Consider the following 19,888-nt stretch of genomic DNA (forward strand, 5'->3'; position numbering starts at 1 on the left):
TTCTGTTTGCAGTCATTTAGAAACGTGAAAATAAATGCCGATTTTCTAAATGGCTGGAAATCGAAAGCAGATAAGTGAGCTGTGATAACGGTATATCATGTAAAATAATATTGTCTAGGGCGCTCTTGTTCCATTTTTCGATTATCTTTTTTCTATTTGAAGATATCACATAATTGCTGTAAAATTAGCGGTATTTTAATTTCGCCGTGATTGGGCCTCTTATTACTCAATCAGGAGGGATAATATTCTGTTGTAACAATTGACAATAAACATGTATTTCTTCTTTGATCGTCGTGTAAACTTAACCAAGAACACAACTTCATACAGATTTAAAATTACTGCCATAAAGAATACAAACCATCCAACTGTATTATAAGAGTAAAAATAAGCTGTTGCACCTAGCGTTTTCATTCTTCAAGAGAAGAAAAGAAAAAGCAAAGAAGCATTTTTAGGTTACCACTCGCGCATTTGATTGTAGAAGCTCTTTTCTCATTTAACTAATCGAGAGCATATACATTGCAACACTTACTTTTTTTATTATTTCTTTTCTAACCTGGAGTCAGTCGTTAACAATCAATCCTATATTTTGGCAGCATATAATTACATAACAGAAGGCAAGTAGCGCTAGTAGGGAGGAAGGGGCAGTAGTAATAATAGTAGTAAACAAGAACAAATCAAAAACAAAAACAAAAAAAAAAGCACAGAACAACGTGCTTTCTCCAGTAGAAAAAACTGGTTTCCAGTGAGCATCCATTCACCTATGGACAATTACAATGCTTTTAGTTCGTTGTTTTGTTTCTAAAGACAATCAATCCTCAGATCTGAAATACTCATCCATTCAAATCCTTCGGATTAATGGATATGATTCATTTTCAGTTATTATTGTGCTGAAGAAGTGATAGATTCTACTAACCAATCTATTATATTTGTACTTTAGATCAAAACGAACGTAACATAACCGGTTAGTTGGTTGGTAGCTTTGAACTTTAACGTCCCATCTCCTGCATCAGATGTAACTCTAGAATAGATACCACTAGATTTAAGATGTTTGAGCAGTTAAGTTTGTTCGGGTTGCTCAACAAGGGATGCAAATAAGCAACAAACTTTTACTAGCCCAAGAAAAAAGCTACTAGCCCACATACCACAACAGAAATCATTAACTTACCTTTGAAATAAATAATAGTGATATTAAAAACTCGCCCACACCGATGCACTACTCGCCCTGGGCGCAGGGGCGGACTTCTAAGGGGGAAGCGGCGGGCTGTAATACTGCTACTTAGTGGTACCTTTAAGAGTTTCAAACTCTGGATTGGGTTTAATTTATATATAAAATAAGAAAGTTTCCTCTCCTGGGGGGAGAGAGCAATTTCCCCCCTGGATCCGCCCCTGCCTGGATGAGTGGTTATTTGCATCCCTGTGCTAAACGTTGTTTCACTGGTGCTTCAAGCGAGGGCACCAAAACGCGTGTTACGATAGTTCGATCAAGTGCCAAGTAGTTGCCAACTATCAAACACGCTATACCGCAAAGCGTGTCTACATAACACAAAATTATCAATTTAACGTCCCACAATTACGTCCTTTAGGTTAAGGGAAACGGGTGATTAAGGCAAGAGAATGATGATGGAAGGATTGGTAGAATGTAAATGTAGAAGAAAATGTGAGCACCCCACAAAATCCACGGGCATGATGTTGTCCACCAAAAACTTACTCGATCAGTGATCAAATCAGGAACCCATGCACCAAAGGTAAGCGCTCTAAAACTGAGCTACTGTGCCCCCCTCACTTAAAGTAAATTTAAAAATAGTGTGACGTATTACGATGTTCCTGCCTATTCTTAAACTATCAGGAGAATTAAAAAAAAAAACGATAGTTACGATTTATAATAATAATAATACAATAATAATAGTTGTTAATTACATTCAGACCCTTTCTCTTTCTTCAAATTTACCATACTCATTGGCATGATAGGATGAATGATGTTGATTGGCATTAAGCTTCTTTGATCATCTAATACTAATTCTATCATCTACGAAAAAAAAAAATGCAAATCCTCCTAAGAGGGGTTGAATGAATTTGGATTGATGACTTACATTTGACGTTAAGTCCGTTTCACTCAAACTACTCGATATGGTGCCACAAATATAGGATGGAAACACTGACATTATTTTGCTGGTTAGCTCATAACAACCTCTGGCTGACTGCATGAGCAAATCGACTCAGCGGCTTTTCGCGAACAAGCAGAAATTGGAAGAAGTTGGAGAGACCCTTTGGCGTGGGAGACCCGGGTTCGATTCTCGGCGGGAGTTCATGTGGTTCGGATTCCACATTAATCAGTAGGTCCACGTCTCATATAGCCTCTCTGCTGAAAGGGATGCTAAACTAAGATCAATTCAACTCAAATCGTTCCAATTTTCTTTGGAAAGAATGACGTTCTATTTAGTGGGTTTCCATGAAATCCCACACGAACTGTTCTTTTCCCTTCTTAAAACTTTTACTAGGAAATAAATCTTCGTTGATGATAGCATATGTAGTAGAAACCAAAGCCCTCATCAACATTTCTTTAGACTATTAGCAGAACTCGCCGATTGGGAACATTATGACCGAGGCTGACAGATAAGTTATAGTGGCCCCGCTCAAAAAAGATTTCCACTTCTTTTCAAAGAAATGCCATACTGTTCAGAAGGAACTTTGAAAATACTCCGTAAACTAGATCTATAGATAAGTCACTATTAGGGACAGGCTAATAAGCTTCACATACAATATGGAAATGAAGGTACAAATTTTCGCGAACTTCGGCATGCCTTCTCATCCCTAGATTTTCCCATTTAACCATTTTACATAGGCTGAATAATGCGGTGAAATGGGATTAAGATAAGAAACAAATTGTGCTCCATCGGAGATCAAATTCGGTTTATTTGGTTGGCAGGTAGATTGTAGATATTGTTGATACTCTTCAAATATAAAGCAAAATAATCACATTAAAACAACAACAACAAAAAAAATCCGATATCAAATAGAGAAAACTTTTAAGACTTATTCGAAAAAAGAAAAAATTCAGTCTTATTCAACTGGAGAAAATTTTTAAATTTATTCAACAAGAGAAAAGTTACAAATTTTCAGAAAGAGAAAAATGTTAGTATTTATTCTAAAAATTAAAAAAAAAAAAAAAATGTAATCCTTACCGATTATGTTCCCGTAGCTTTGAAAAGTAATCATAGTATCTAAAAACATTAGTAACTAGGATACAATACACTCAGATTGATTAAGGGAATATTTAAGCCTAATGCTATTCAAGTTCTTTTTATTATGTTTTTCAATTTTATTGTTCTATAGCTAGAAATCAATCTTTTACTTTCCATTTTTAAAGTGCTGTGTTTCTATGCTTAGAACATTTTTAAGTAACACATATTTTTCCTTTTAAATTTTGATAATAGTTTTGAAATTCTTTCAATCACAGATTCTTTTATTCCGCTGGATAACTCAGCTTTCTTAATATTGCTTTCTCAGCACGGGCAGGATATTTTTTTCTAAAATACCTATTTAAAAAAGTCGAAAGAAATTTTAACTCTCATTTTGAATAGTATTTCAACCAGAGAGTTCAGAAGATTCAAGCTTCACGTTATTATGTGTGTACTTGCAGTACATTGTTTAAAAAGATACCTATTCAACTACAGAAATAGTTTAGATTTGTTCAAAAAGAGATAACCTTTGTTCAAAATGTGTATATTATTCAAATAAACAACGAAGATATCTTTTAGACAATAAAAAAGAAGAAAGTTTAACACATATTCGAAAGGAGAAAAACAGATTCAGGTAGGAAAAAAAACTTTAAACTTATTCAAAAGGAGAAAAAGGTTTACTATTGTAAGACAGAAAAGTGCACTTACTAAAGTACAGAAAAAAATAGTCTTATTCAAAAGGAATAAAATCTTTGGGCTTATTCAAAAAGAGAAAAATTTCGTCGATGTGGATTCGACTAAAATTCATCTCTAATACTAGCATATATAAAACTAAATAACTATAGTAAACCATCTTAATCCGGACTCCGATAAGGCGTATTTCCTTAATCCGGACAGGCAAAAATACTGTAAAAGGAGAATGCAATGTTTTAGATGTAGATCAACTGGACTCAACGAGGAAATCAGCATAATCAAACAATTACAAATACTCCAATTTATTTTGAGGAAACCAGGAAAAATAATTTCTCCATACAAATCAATAGGACTAAAAAACAAAGAATGGCGTACGTGCAATAGTGCGATTATTGCACGCAAATTCTAACCTCGTTTTTATTTGTAAATGAACATTTTTCTCTTAACTCTAGTACGTGCTCATCGGTGTCATGAGTAACAAATGAAAATTCACTCGAACTTTTTCACTAGAACTTCAAGGTTTCCCATATGCACACACACACACACACACACACACACACACACACACACACACACACACATATATATATATATATATATATATATATATATATATATATATATATATATATATATATCACCGTTTTGGGGTTACATATATCAACTGTGGTATAAAACGAGAGAAATCGTTAATATAAATACAAAGTAAATAATCACGAGAGAATCGGTGGAACGAAGTATGTAACAGAAAACTATTCGCATTACAAAACTTGTATGGGTCGGAATCGATGTAGAGACCCTTGGTGCTAGAAATGAGGGTGCTATCACTGAACCTTTGTCTCCTATTGTGTAAAGTGTTATTCTATACGAAGTAGAAATGAGATCGTGGAAGACAGACGAATACCAAGTAAAATGGTTCAGATTTCTGATATGAAGATTTTTCCTTTTTAAAAAAAATCAGTTTCTATGGATCGAAAAACCAACCAGAAAAGAGCTTTGATAGTCATGGATTGGTAGTCTTGGGAGTCATGGCATAGCATGAATTGATATCGGTATTAAAGACCTAGGTAGGCATAGCACGAGTTGATACCGAACAGGTTTATCGGTATCAAAGACCTGGGTAAGCATAGCATGAATTAATAGTGATGACAACATATTAGATGTACTGATATAACAAACACAATTATTATAATCAAAATTAACAGTTTCATATTTTCTAAAAATTGTGGCGACTTTCTTTTTAATATATAAAAAGGGGTTTAGTTAGCAACACAAAATATATTACCGTATACCTTTATTACGCTAAATTGATTGCAAACTTTTACTAATAAGCATGATAATTACGAAAATGAGCCATATCCCAACACAAGATGTCAGTAACAGTTTAACAGCCCTTACGAGTTTGAAAAACGACTATATATTCTTGATCACGATTTAGAAAAAACAAAATTTTGTTTGAATTTTCGGCTTGAACGTAAAAAATATCTGACTGACTTTGCTTTGAAACGCACTAAAATGGTATGTATGTACGTATAATTTTCCACTAATAATTGGTCATTTGCAATTAAAGAAATAGTTTAATTTAATTAAATACATAGGTATATGTGTTTATTAATGAGTTTATTTTTGTTTGATCTAACTAAATTAATGTCATCAAGACACTACTTTACAGTATATTTATTTAAATCAATTATACGTAGATGAATAGGCGTTATTTCTTTTATTTAATTCAATTCAAGGAACAGGTGCATTCCGTAGTTTTAATTTAATTCGACTAAATGAATAGATGTCACTACACGATTTAATTTTAGTAAAGTGCATAGGACATGCCATAATTTTACTTTTATTTAATTTAATAAAATGAATCGCGCAATTTTTATTTAAATATAATTCAATTAAATAAATTTGTGTTCATTCCATCATTTTAATTTAATGCAATTAAATAAATTGGTGTTCATTCCATCATTTTAATTTAATGCAATTAAATGAATAGAGGGCTCCATGGTTTTATTTTTTATTTAATTAAATTAAGTTATTTTGTGATAACGCGTGATTTGTTGATTTACGGTAATTCAATAATTAAGAATTAATTAAATTAGTTATTAATTAATGATTTGATAATTTTAATAAAATATAGTCACCATACAATTGAATATGTGGTCACACAATATCTTTTATTAATTTCATTTAACTAAATGAATACATGATTATATTTATTAATGTAATTTAATTTAGTTCATATAGAAGGTCTTACAATTTTATATTTAGCTATTTTGAGTTAGATGAATATATGGTCACCTCAGAATTCCATTTTTTAAATTCGATTCAAAGATAAAAGGGTAATCTCACGATATTGTTTTAAATTGTATTTGACATTTATACATAAATAAATAACTTTTCAATGCATATCAGTTTTCTTAATGCCATTAAAACGTAATCTTTGAATTCTGTATTTTACTAAGAAATTTGTAAAATAATATTAAATTTTTTATATTGTTGTGATTTAAAATAGTGAGGTATAGAATGTTAAAAAAAAAGTATTTACTGGTCAGATGAACAGGAAAGATTTCATACGTATTATACAATAAGGGAGAAATACTTAGTGGATATGGAAAATTAGTTGGGAATTAAATAAGTCTACTAGTATTTGTGGTCGATTTTAAAATATGTTAAACTTCAATATAGAAAATAAAATATTCATTTTTTGGAATCTACAATTCATGAATCACAAAGTTAACAAAATAATAAAATTGATTAATTAGCCTAACACAAATGTGCAGAGAATGTATTTATATAGATGCTAAGAATAATAAAGAGAATTTGTTCCACATATTTTTAAGCATTAACCAAAAAAAGGTGTGATTAACTGGATAAAAAATACAGTATTGAAGAAGGACTTTCCATTCTGTTATATGAAAAGTGTGTGGTGGAAGGAGAAGGATGTACAAGAAGAAGAAGATTAGGACTAATGGATAATATTAAAGACAATACTCTTATTTTAAGTCAATATGAAGAAACTCATGTAGAATTATAATGGAAGGAAGCCTCTCATTTAGGAAAAGTGACCATACAAGGATAGCAAAAGAATAATTATAATAAATCAATGCTGAAAGCCTGTTAATATAAGTTCTATACATAATGATATCTAATTCTATACATAAAATTAGTGTCTCCCTAGTGGTTGTGAGTTGAGCGTTCTTGGCTTTCGTGCTTGAGGGTCAGATTCGATTTCTGTTTATGTTGTTCAGCTCGGACATTAGTCTGTAGATTCGCGTTTCGTATACCCTACAGTAGCGCATCTAGAAGGTAAAAACTTGGTGGGAGGGGCAGCCAGAAATCAGATTGTGATAGGTAGGCCTATATCATGAGTTTACAAATTTTCGTGGGTCCTGCAGAAGTTTTTCAACTTGACTCTTTCCCGATAAATAGACTATTATCGCTACGTTGGACGCTAACATTGTGGACTTCAAGTATTGTTTTGCACATTGCATAACAGAAAAACTGCAACTGAAACTATATCTAATATTTTTAAAAAAATTCTAGTAAAAAATAAAAGTAACGCTTACTATAAACTTTCAAAAATATAGAAATAAGAGTTTCAATTATTTATGTCACTCAAAAAACTGGGGGGGCCTAGGACACCCGGTCCCGGGTTAGATCCGCCACTCGAGCGCGGAAAACGAACGAACTATCAATAAACCAACAAGATAAATACAATTTTTAATTGAAGTTTAACACCACTCTTCAGCAAGATTCAACAGTTTAATGTGGATCGGAGTTTGAACCAACAATAGTCTCCCACATGAAAGGACAGAACCATAATCATTCAGCTATAAGGAAGCTCTCTATAAGAAAATGTCTCTATAGCTGTTCTCAAATATAGTTTGGTACATAGGGTCCCTGGTTCGATCCTAGCTCGTACCAAGTGAGCTTTATGGTGGACAAACACCGTGTGCGTGGGTTTTCTCGGGAGTCTCCCGTTTCCTTCCACTTTATTCATTCCACCATTGCATTCATTTCTCATCATCATCGTCTCCTTTAGCCTAGCCATAAACGTGGGACGTAAAACTAAAGGATTTCATTTTAATTTCAAATATAGTTTGGAAAAGGAAATTAAAAATTTTGAATTAAGTCTACGCACAAATTAAATGAAAAAGTCATATCTATACCATAGTATATATTTGCCTCTACAATATCATTTATTATATATATATATACTGTATATATATATATATACTGTATATATTCTTGTTCATCACATAAAACATGTTATAATGAGCGTTTTTAACCGAAACAAATATTTGAACACATTTTCAAACGACACAGACAAATAAATGTATGTGTAATTGTTTGTTTGTTGTGTATTAGATTTATAAATACATCAACTGCAAATACATATAGTACATTCATGCACGATCAAACCCTAAATGATAATGTATTTACAAACAGTGAACAGGAATATCGGTTAAAATATTTACAAATGACAAACAAAATCAATTTAATACAATTTAATATATAAATAATGAGAAATGATTACTTACCATATACGTTATACGGACGCCTACTTCATCCAAATTGTTAATTAGTTTTCCCTTTCTGATTTTTTTCTTCTTCTTTAGTTCAAAGACGAGCCACGAGAGGGTGCGGAGTCCAAGAATGGAAGAAAAGTTTTGTGAAGTATGTATATGAACCAGCGAAGGCGGGATATTTATTCACTCAATGGCAAAATCAGCTTCAACCATATTCACTCTCACAGGACGAGGAGAGAAGGGGGTGGGGTCATTGACACATGTGTAAAACTAACGATGAACAAGGAACTTGGGAGGACTTGCTCACAAAAAGTCGTACTGTTTTACGCTATACAGCAATAACAATACTTGACTCTTTTTTAAAAAAAATAAAGAATGAATTACTAAAATACACACACAAACTTCGGGTACTTTATAGATGCTGTAGCGTCACGGTTGTGGTACGGTAATTCTAAATACTTTCCTCGTCTTTTTGACTTTGAGGCATCAAGACATGAATTCACAAAAAATACTGCAAATCTTCACCGCCCAATGGACACGCTTAAAAAAAGCGCAGAAGAAGTTTGACCGATTTTCGACGTATTTTGCCTGGAAATCAGCTGCTTCGTGGTGGCTAAAATTATTCGTCTATGCGTACATAAGTTGCTCCCCGCCTACACAGGTAGACTTATATGCACTCTCACACATATACAAACGAAAGCACACACATATGAAGACTGACTATGGAGTTGGAGACACACACATACACACACACACGTCACCTCTCTGTTCCTTCCTTTAGAAGGTAATGCATTTATTTACCTAATATTTGCGCACATGATTCGGTCACTCCCATGCGTTCAAGGCAAGTGAACTCGTACTAAAGTTGTCAATGAATGGGAGAGATCGTTTCTTTTTTTTTCTTTCCTTACAGTCTTTTTTCAGCCCCTGATGTTCCTTACGCTCCTACCTACTACCGCGTTTTTCTTTCCCCCTCTTTTTACTTCTCTTAAGCCCCCCTCCACCGCATGTTAAGTCTCCCCTCAGACACCACACACACACACACATAAACACTTGGCCGACTCAACTCCACTAACTACACACCCTCATGAGTCTTCCTCGGCAAATCAGTCAGAAGCAGTACACATCGATATGTTTTGCAAGTTGCTCTAATTTAAGACACACTGATGAAGCCTGTGAAAATTTCATCAACTTTCAAATCTGAATTCAAATCGTATCCAATAGGATATTACGCGTAAACTTTTACACATAAACACTTTTTTCTCTTTAATTTACGGCATTTAAATCACTTCAAATATTTGGAAACAACGTTAAGTAAATCGAGTTTGATTTGCGCCAAGTTCACTACAAAGATTAGAAACAAGGCAACATGTAAATCATTCGAGTCTTACGTGATCTGTTTTTATGTGTTCAGTTTAACGCTAAATGCACTACTCTGTAGGTTTGGGAGAGGCGCAAAGTATAGGTAATTGAATTTAATATTTGCGGTTCTCAACACAGTTTTGGCGCCAAATTCATTCTCAATATTCGCTACGAAGTTTTGAAGAAAGAAAAAAAAGAGTTCGCTATTGTCACCTAGTTTGTCACAAAAGAAGAACACAATGCTTCAAAAATTGTAAGTTCTACAACTTAATTAGCACTTAGAGAGTACTTAACTCACGAAGTATATCGACACAATCTCGTTCACGATACTAAAACACTTGATAAGATAGCTTCTTGGTTCAAACTCAGGCTAAAGTTGTCATGTTTCTTAATTTTTGATCAGGATACACTTAATTGTCATTCAATGAGTTTTTGGTATCAGTGAGACAACACTTTTTGACTTAGTTCGAGGTATGATGTTCTGTGCTAGGCAAGCGGATGGTGTCTGATCTAAGAGTGGACAACCAATGCTTCTTCCTCATTCCATACCCTGTACTCACACTATCTCTTTTTCCATACACACACACACACACTCACACATGAGGAACTGTGTGTGTATATGTGTGAGTGTGCATCTTCCACATGACGGCTACTACAACCACTTTGCCATATTGTCCCCCACCAACCACCTTTTCTGCCGTCGTTCCATTCCCCGGCACTTAGTAACATCCTTTCTCCCCTTCCGCCGCCCCTGCTACTACTACCATTAATACTACTACTACTAACATCAGATCTCGAAAGGAGGACCTCCCTCCCTCTTTCTGTCCCTCAGCGACCAACACCAGCACTACCATTTCCCCTTCGTCGTCCTTTTCTTGATACATAATGAACAATGATACACAAATCCGACGTTCTAAGAGGTAAATCCATTACTGTCCTTTCGAGAAGGTTTCCCAGTGTGGCGACCGCATCAATAATTAGATATCTTCACTCATTAACCTATTGATTGCTTCTATTGTCTCTGGGAGCAGGACCTCACCGACTAGGGACAGACCTCTGGCTCAGGGAGTGAAATGTGAGGAGTATGGGGTATTTTCAAAAGGAAGGTGGTTGTGCAAGGAGAAGGAAGAGAGAAGCAACAGTACGAAAAAAAGGGAGAGGAATGGAAAAAGATAGGTAACAGGACGGACAGGAAAGAGAACCAACACTAACACATATATACCGTCCCCCATCTCATCCAGCCGAGGTGGGATTTTTATCTGCAAAGGTGTCGGCACCAACTTGTTCTGTTAGCCTCTAGGGTACAATAAGAATTTTCTTCAAAAGCTATGGAACACGGATGGTAGGTAAGCATACGTATAGAATCTAAGGTAGGTGGCAACCTTCTAACACCAGCAGGAGGAACAATTAAAGATGAAAACGCCTGTCCTTCGAGAGAAGATAAAGGAGAAGAAGAGGAAGAGAGAATGAAGGAATAAGAACAGAAAAGAAAAAGAAGTGCAAGTGGTTGTCTCACCATACGCAAGGGGTTGTCTCATACAAAGGTGCTCGTGCATGTATGTGCGTTTTATGTAAACAGTAGTAGCGAATGGGGCACAACTTTTTTCTCTCTTGCCCCTGACGAGCACAGATGCATAAATAAAATTCTCACCACTTTCCAAACTAGTAACTGTTTTTTTTTTTTATGAGCAACGTAGCTCTACTCTTGAATAGCCAAATGGTTAGCAGTCTAGCCTTTGTTGCTCAAGGTTTCGGAATCGATTCTCAGTGCAAACACATAGGTTTTCTCGTTAAACCTATTCTGGATTGAAATTATTCACCTCCCTTGGACAGGTGTTCAAATTTGTGACCCCGGCTCTTAAGCTCAATCGGCATCAAGCTCAATAACTGAGAGCGTGAGCACAAGGGCTATAAGTAGATAGCGATTCAGGGCCCAGTTTGAGCAGGCATAAGCTCAATGAGGTTAGTGAGCAAGACTAAGAGCGAGTCTGAGCTTCACTGAGGATAGCAAGTGCAAGCCCACTGAAAAAAATGGGCGCTATACCGTGCTAGTGTGAGCCAAATTGACGACAGCAAGTCCAAATGAATGTGAGTATGAGCTAGGAAATTCCTCAGTGAGCCTGTGAAAGCGTGAGCTTAATTGAGATAAGTAAGCAAAACCTGATTGTGGATAATGAGCATAAATTCGCACGATCTTGAGATAGCGTGAGTGTCATTGAGATTAGTAAGCACAGGTCTCACTGAGGATAGTAAGCCTGTATTCAGGCGGCCCTGAGATAGCGTGAGTGTCATTGAGATTAGTAAGCACAAGTCTCACTGAGGATAGTAAGCCTGTATTCAGGCGGCCCTGAGATAGCGTGAGCGTCATTAAGATTAATGAGCACAAGCTTATTGAGGATGATGAGCCTAAATTCGCGGCGTCTTGAAATAGCATGAGGATCATTGAGATTAGTAAGCACAAGCCTCACTAAAGATAATGAGCTTGAGTCCGTGTGAGCTTAAAATAGAAAGAGCGTCATTGAGATTAGTGAGCACAAGCCTTATTAAGGACAGTGAATCTGAGTTCGCGCGAGCCTCAGAAACTGTGAGTGTCTGTTCTCACAGCCATCATCTATAAAGTTCCCGCTGTAATTCTTACTCATTCGAAGTCATTTAAACTCTCTGAAGCAGTCGTGCACACGGCCATCACTTACGAAGTTCCCGCTGTAATTCTTACTCATTTAAGTTATTTAAACCCTCTGTAGCAGTCGTGCACACAGCCATCATTTAAAAAGTTCCAGTTGTAATTCTTATGCCTTCAAAGTTCTTTAAAATCTCTGGAGCGGTCATGCACATAGCCATCACTTATAAAGTTCTCGCTGTAATTCTTACTCATTCGTAGTCTTTGTTTAAACTCTCTGCAGCAGTCGTGGACACAGCCATCATTTATAAAGTTCCCGTCGTAATATTTACTCATTTGATTATGAACTACGGCACTTACGCCCGTAGAACCGAATTATGTCACGTAGTTCACACCTGGTGAGCGCTTCGAATGCAATCAATATGTTTTTACACTTGCTTTTTCATAATAATTGGATAACAGCACCTGTAAATTGGTGTGAGGAATGGGTGACGTCAATGAATAACTGTCTTATCTTCGTTTCGTCATCTCGCGTCACATTTTTCTTTTGGTAGCGTAAAGAAAGTTGAAAAAGGAATAATCCTCGTAGTTTTTGATGTCTGAATAATATTATAAGAGAAGATCTAGAATGTAAAGGACGAACAAAAACAAGAATAGCAATGGCGAATAAAGCATTTATGGAGAAGAAAATCATATATTTGTGGCTGTCTAGTAATAGTGAGAGTTACAAAAAAGATTCATAAAATGTTTCGTATGAATTACTGTAGGACAGAGAATGAGAGTGAACACACCGGAAAACTAACAATAAATGACTGGAACGTACAGAGGAACATAGAGAAAGTTTGCTGGGTGGAACAGAAAACCAAATAAAGAAATACGTATTCAGAATAGTAAGCAGTAATTTTCTTAAGAGGTCTAAGTGTAATATATTCGAGTAGATAAAATATATTTTCACATGACTAGAATATAGTTCTGCCAAAACATATCCTCGTATACTCGAATTATACATATTTCATATATAATTCTCAAGAGGCACCGTGGCTCCGTGGTATGGTGTGTGATTTGGTTCGATCTTCGGCCAAGTAATTTTCCGGTGGATAACATCTTGTCTGTGGGATTTTATGGATACTCCCGTTTCCTTCCACATTCTCATTCCACCAATTCTTGCATCACCATTTACTTGCTTTAATCATCGTTTCCTATAGCCTAAAGGACATAATAACATAATCATAGGATATACATAATCATATATAATAACATAATATATACAGTGGCGGATCCAGGATATGATCAAGGGAGGGGCTAAACCATATTTTGCCGTTTTATCCAGTGTAAAGCAGGATTCAAGCTCATTTTATACAGTGTATATCTGAGCTTCAAGGGGGGTGCTATAGCCCCTCCTTGGATCCGCTCTTGTATATATATATATATAAATATTCTCATTAGTGTTAACTTCGAGACGAGGAGATTGTCTCGTCTCGTCTCTCAAATTCTGTAGAAGTCTCATCCACCTAAAGATTCTATAAGAATTCTTTCTTATCTTATTTCGATTCTCAAAAAAGCTTTTGTTGTCTCGTTTTGCAAATTTATGTACAAAATTTTTGCCTTGATTTCTGTCTTCATTTTATCAAGAGACTACCAGAATCCTGCATCACGAGAGGTCCATAAAGGATGTGATTTAATATTTCAACCATATTTATTATTGAAGAATAATTTATACAACTTGCGTATCTTTAAACGTTGATAACTGCTTTTCATTGTGTTCATATAATCACCTTATCAATTTATATATATATATATATATATATATATATATATATATATATATATATATATATATATATATAAATTACGTGTTAAAATGAAATAAATAATATATAAATTAAATATATAAATAATTAATATATTAATATATTATATTAATATATTATAATTAAATATATTAATATATAAATTAAATAATAATATATATGAACCAGTGTTTCTAACGAGTCTCATGAAACTTCTCATTTCGTCTCGATTCTCACCTCAATAACGAGCAGAAAAATTACGCTTTTAAATTAGAGTCGAGAAGAGACGAGACGAGAAACATGGCCATTCTCGTCTCGTGAGAAACACTAGTTCTCACATTGGTGAATTAAAGCTTCCACGTAGGTAAAATACATAGTTTTCCTGCAATTAATTAAAAACTAATAGCTATTTTTTTTGCTTTTTTTAACAAAAAATATATTAATATACTTGTTTCTTAATTATGTTGATGTATTTTGTTTTAGAAAGTAAGATGTTGAAGTTATTGTGGTTTTTCTCAATACGTTCAAGCATTGTTTGAATGGATACCCAGTACTTATACTTTATGTAGTACTTTATGCTAGCATTGTTTGAATGGATACCCGGTATTACACCTTATATTGTATTCTGTGCTAGAACTGTTTGAATGGGTATACTGTACTTACACCTTATGTCGTACTCTGTGCTAGCATTGTTTGAATGGACTTGATGTTTTATTCTGTGCTAGCATTGCTTGAATGGATCTTATGTAGTACTCTGTGCTAGCATTGCTTAAATGAACCTTATTTAGTACTCTGTGCTAGCATTATTTGAGAGAATACTTAGTATTTATAGATTAAGTAGTACTCTGTGCAGGTGTTGTTTGAATGAATGTCCAGTACTTACACCTTATGTAGTACTCTGTGCTACGAAGGAACTAACACTTGTTCTCTTTATGTATCTTTCGTGCAGTAGTGGTTTTCCAATCCACCTTTCCTCTTTTAGGTGGCTTTTTCACTTTCATCCGTCCCTCTGCAAGATAGAGGGTAGGTTAGAAGAGGGGGAAAAAACGCAATGTAGTTTTTTCTTCTTCAACATCCCTGTTTTTTGTAAAGAAAAAACTGTCCTCTGTCCCTTACTTTCAATCTGGTTTTCTCTACCTTCTTCCTTTTTTGTATCTCTTTCTCTTCTCGACCCTTTTGCTCCCTTATGTATGGCCTCACTACCTCCTGCTCGTCGTCTATGAATGTATGTAATGTATGCATGTATGTGTGTGTGTGTGTATGTGGAGATGAGTCGTCGTAGCTTGTTTACTTTCCTAGCTGATTAATCTATTTATCAACTTTTTGTAGCGGCAAATTGAGAGACTCTGAACTCTCTCTTTTCTCTTTCTACACATGCTCACAGACACACACACACACATGTATACGTTTCCTTTCTCTTCCTTCTCCTTGTGTGTATACTGTATCCGCATATACTGAGTATATACGACTTTGCTTACATAGTATGCTATGAACTATCGAATAAACTCCACAAATACTTACGTTACATATACATTCATCAGCTAAAGCATTATGACCGCTCACTACTTTTTGATTTAGGGATTTAGGATTTAGATTTTTGGGATTTCGGCAGCTATGGCCACTTAGCCCGTCACGTTTGAGGGATGACGTCCCTCGGCGAGCACACTATACGCAGAAAGGGAAGGAAGAAAGGAAGCGGTCTGGGACATAAATTAGGTACCAGCCCGGCATTTGCCTGGTGTGAATGAGGAAAACCCAGAAGAACCTCATTTAGGATTACTATTCTTTGAACGAAGAGTCGTTCAGATGACATAAGAGAATAATGTGACACAATAGAACCACTCGCCACATGGTGACAAGAATTTCAGTCTATCAGTCAGTGTGGTACTTGTGCGTAGAATGGAGAAAGCCAGCGATATATATCAGAGTTCGATAGGAGCCATATTGTGATGCCCAGATAGCTGAATACGAGTATCTCGGAAACAGCGTGACTTGTCGGTTATTCGGGAGTTGCCGTGGTTAATGTATTCCATAGGTAGGAAAAGGACAATGAAACCAGCACCAAACCACAAGACATGAGGGGAGACTATCGAGATGGGTACTACAGGATACGGCGCAAACTGTGGCACAATTAACAGCATACTTTAACACTGGACAAAGCACGAATGTGTCTGAGCATACAGTTCACCGTATACTGTTAGACATAGGTTTTCGCAGAAGTTAGGCAATCTGGAAATTTAAGACCTGGAGTAGACGGACAGGATGAGAATTAGAATTTAAGGTACCACCGTAGTTGAAAAATTAATTTAAACAATTGTCAGCATTTTTTTTTAAAAAAATCTAAGGGAATGACAAAATAATTAAATTGAAAATTAATGTCAGAAAAAGTAACGATTAATATTCAAACCAAGTTCAAAAGTAATCGGTTAAAATTAAAATAGAAAATTATAATTTTCACACACACTGGTTTACCTTCTTTGAGGAAAGGAGACATTGAACCAGAGTCAAATTAAAGTCATAAAATTCAATTTGGGAAAAGGAGCCGTGAACCGACTTCCGAATTTTTGAAATACGTCGAAAAAAAAATCCTTGCAAAATACCCATTTGACATGATATGGTTTTCAGGAAAATATTCAAGATTAATTTTTTAATCCTTAGGTTTTTTAACGGTTATCAACTACAAATTAAATCCTTAAAATTTTAATTAATTAAGTTAAAAATTAAGAAAGCTTTCAACTGATTAATTTAATGATTACTTTTTAACGAATTAATCATATGCCTGGCCACCACGTATACAAAAACAATATAATTATTGCATCATTACAAAGGCAGTCAATCACTTAAATATGTTAATTAATATCCCTTCGATATAAAGCTCTCTGAAGAAAGGGGAATGCATACAACAAAAACTACTGTATATTCCAGACCCTAACCAAATAGTAGTAGAAATCGCTGTACAGAAATTAAAGAAACACAAATCTTCCGGTGTAGACGAAATTTTGGCTCAGTTAATCTTAGCTGGAGAGGAAAATTACGAAACAAGATGCATAAACTCACTCTCCTTATCTGGAACACGGAGGAATTGCCACAAGAGTAGAAAGAATCAATCATTGTTCCAATTCAAAGGCGACAAAGCCAATTATAATAATTATAAAGGCATTTCTCTTCTGTCAACATCGTATAAAATCCTCTTAAACATTTTTAAGCAAGATTGACCCAATACGCAGAGGAAATTATTGAACATTATTAGTGCTGATTTATACGAAGTCGATCAATTATCTACCAAAAGTTTACCATTCGACAAAAACTCGAAAAGAAATGGGAGTACAATGCCCCAGTACACCAATTATTTATTGATTTTTAGAAAGGCTTAGGAGGCGAGTTGGAACTAAAGATTGTTCACCATTCATTAGTTAGACTAACAAGGACATGTTTAAATGAATCCCAAAGTAAAGTCCGGGTAGGAAAATTCTTGCTCATGAGCTTTCATGTCGAGAATGGTTTGAAACAAGGAGTAGCATTGTCGCAATTATTATTCAACTTTCTCCTGGATACGTTATAAGGAAAATCAAAGATAGCAACCAGGGCTTAGAGCTGAATGGTATTCACCATGCGTATGCTGATGATGTAAATTTAATAGGGAAGGATTAAAAAATAATAGAAATAAATGCAGAAGTCTTATTAAAACCTTGCAGGGACATGAGTTTAGTAGTAAATGCAGAGGAAACTAAATACATGCAAGTTTGTAGAGATCGTAATACGGCAAATTATGAATGCGTTAAAATATCAAATAATACTTTTGATAAAGTAGATGCTTTCAAATATCTAGAATCAATATTAACAGACGAAAACCCATATTCACGAAGAAATTAAATGTCGACTAAATGCATGAAATTCATGTTATTATTCAGTTTTTTTTTTTTTTTTTTTTTTTTTTTTTTTTTTTGCAACTACTGTCAAGGAATTTCAAGTTTAAAATATACAAAACGATAATTATGCCTGTTGTTCTGTATGGTTGCGAGACATGGTCGCTTACTGTGACGAAAGAACGTAGACAAAGTATTTGAGAACAAGATCCTGAGACGAATATTCGGACCCAAGAGGAACTTGAATGGGGAATGATAGAAATTTCATAACGAGAAACTACATAATTTATAGAGTTTACTGAACATTATTATGATCATCAAATCTAGGAAGCTTAGGTGGGCAGATCATGTAGCCAGAATGGAAGAAAGTAAGAACTCTTGCGAACTTTTAACTGGAAATCGAATCGGAAAACGACCATTAGGAAGACCTAAGCGCAGATAGGAGAACACTATTAAGATGGATTTCTCAGAAATAGAAATACAAAATAGAAACTGGATCCAGTTGGCTACGGGCAGAAGTCAATGGAGAGCTTTTGTGAACGCGGTAATGAACCTCCGGGTTCCATAGGCCATAGGATTAGTTAGTTATAAAGCGCTCTGAATTACTTTAATGTCAAAAAACAAGAAGCTTCACAGATGGTTTTATTAGGTTAGAAGAACTACGTTTTACTTGTGAGAGTGTTATATTTTCGCTATGAGAAATTTATATAATCGCTGCACAAGAAATATAGTATAGCGTACTTCTAAGACAAAATCCATAGAAAGAAAAATATGATGTGTGGCGTAATACACAGTAGAATGATATAATTCAACACAAAATGACAATGTAATTAGATAGAAGATACTAAAGGTTATTCATATACTCTACCACCAGTTTTATGAATGAATTCGTCCTATATAGTCACATGTATATTTTTGTAAGTTGGTGTGTTCTTTTGAGTCAGCATCCTCAACGGTCATAAATAATATAGTTGGACATAACGAAGAATATATCTCGTATATTTTTGCTGCGTCGACAGTCCCGACATTAAAAATGTGATGAATATAACTTTCACAAGTTTTTCCGAGAAACAAACAATAATATACGAAGAACAACCAAGTATTATGATCCATTTATGTTTTGTTTTTATTTAAAAAGAACACAAAAATTTTAAAATTAGAGATTTTTTTAAAAAAATGTTTCGTATATTCTTGTTTTTTTTTTTACTCCAATTCTTTTACTTGCTCTTGATTTTTTTTTTTGTTTTACAAAATCAAGGAAATGAGAGAAAAAGTAACCCACGCCTGTAGTTAACGACTTCCCGTGTGAAGTCGCACCTGTCTACAAGACAAGCGTCTTGGTGATGAAACATAGAAAAAGACGCAGAAACGGTAACAGGGTAAAAAAAAAAAATCATATGTGGGTCATATGTGATTATTTCAGATAACTCCCTAAGTCACAGGACCATGAGAAACTAAAAATAATAGTAACGAATGGTGTCGAACAGAAGGTATTTTTTAAAAGGAACTGAAACTATATGACTCTTTTTTTTTTTTTTTTTTTAAGTTACAGTCATTTGTATATTTTCTAACTCAACAGCTTTGATTGCAGAATAGTTTCTGGTTATCTTTTCTAATATTAATAATATAATAATTAGTAAAATGGACTGTATTTCCAATACATTTTAATAATTGTAAACTAATATATATACACACACACACACTATAACCACTAATTACACACTAATAATCAAACAAATTTGATGCTACCACCTTCTGAAATCTGTCATTTATTTATTTGTCCAAAAAATTATTTTTGAGATTTTAAAATTATTTTTAACATCATATTTATTAGATTATTCTTATCTAG

General features: G+C 34.5%; 1 protein-coding gene across 4 annotated transcripts in view; it reads right to left on the minus strand.

Annotated features, from left to right (window-relative positions):
- The window catches only part of LOC145669646 (uncharacterized), a 995,784-nt gene that overhangs the window by 568,486 nt on the left and 407,410 nt on the right, over positions 1-19,888 (minus strand). The window contains exon 1 of one of the 4 annotated variants that reach the window (XM_081737889.1): positions 8,414-10,328. The exons of the other annotated variants lie outside the window; for them this stretch is intronic. The gene's annotated coding sequence lies outside the window, so the exon portion shown is untranslated. Of the gene's footprint in view, positions 1-8,413; positions 10,329-19,888 lie in introns of those variants that run through there. 4 annotated transcript variants of the gene reach the window in all.

Source organism: Thermobia domestica, chromosome 14 (genome assembly GCF_964235325.1).
Source record: "Thermobia domestica chromosome 14, izTheDome1.hap1.1, whole genome shotgun sequence".
NCBI classification, from domain to species: domain Eukaryota; kingdom Metazoa; phylum Arthropoda; class Insecta; order Zygentoma; family Lepismatidae; genus Thermobia; species Thermobia domestica.